Source organism: Zingiber officinale, chromosome 4B (assembly GCF_018446385.1).
Source record: "Zingiber officinale cultivar Zhangliang chromosome 4B, Zo_v1.1, whole genome shotgun sequence".
NCBI classification, from domain to species: Eukaryota; Viridiplantae; Streptophyta; class Magnoliopsida; order Zingiberales; family Zingiberaceae; genus Zingiber; species Zingiber officinale.
In genome coordinates, this window is record NC_055993.1 from 45,704,779 (window position 1) to 45,705,650 (window position 872).

Sequence of the window (872 nt, forward strand, 5' to 3'; positions counted from 1 at the left end):
CGCCGAAGGGAATGAAGCTTTGATCTCCGGTGATCTTCCTCTGCCGGCGTCAACACCCTAAGCTCAGATCTGGCCGGTGTTTCTCCTCTCCGGGTCTTCTTCGGCGGAGGAGTTGCTATTCGGTGGATTTTGCACCGATTGTTGACGATCGGTGGCTAGGGCTTGGTGAGGAGCCGGATCTCGTATCGTCTCCGACTGGTAGGCTTACCCTCTCCTCCCCTCGTGTTGCTCACAGAGCAGTCCACACCTCCCTTCTTGCTGGAATTGGGCAACGACGCCATTGGGAGGTGATCCAGAGATTTAGGGCTTCGTCGGATCTGTCCAGTGACGGCGGTGTGGTGAGGTAACACCCTTATCTTCACTGTGTTTGTTCAATCCCCTTCCCTGTTCTTGATCCTCATTTTCTTGGCTACGGATTTAGGTCACGAGATTGAAGGGATTAAGGTAAGATGAATAGATTGTTTTCTTTAATTAGATTGTTGTTGGATTAGGGATCTCCAATCTTGATCTCTGTTCTTGACTTGATCAATAATCTTCCAGATTGATTTCTTCTTGATCCGGAATGTAGAGTGGAATTCAACACATTGCTATTCTGTGGATTTTTTTTGGTGCGGCAGCAACCCATCCATCAGTGTTCCCTTGATCCAGAATCAAACAGCAGCTGGATTGAGGTATGGTGTAGCGAGGTTGATACATAATTAGTGTTGTGTTGATGAATTAGATATGTATTGAATTCAGAATGGATTGGATTGGTACATGATTAGTTAGGGTAATTGATCTTAGTTGTAGATCATGGTTCGAATTTGGATATTGTTAGATAATCACATGTTAGATGATTAGGTATGATCTGGATACCTATTGATAATTTATTA

General features: G+C 44.6%; 1 long non-coding RNA gene across 1 annotated transcript; it reads left to right on the plus strand.

The window, feature by feature from the left end:
• The first annotated feature begins 257 nt into the window (after positions 1-257).
• Positions 258-599, plus strand: LOC121977525. Its single transcript, XR_006110895.1, has 3 exons — positions 258-343; positions 422-444; positions 541-599. It is a non-coding gene; the product is annotated as an uncharacterized LOC121977525 (long non-coding RNA).
• The last annotated feature ends 273 nt before the right edge of the window (positions 600-872 follow it).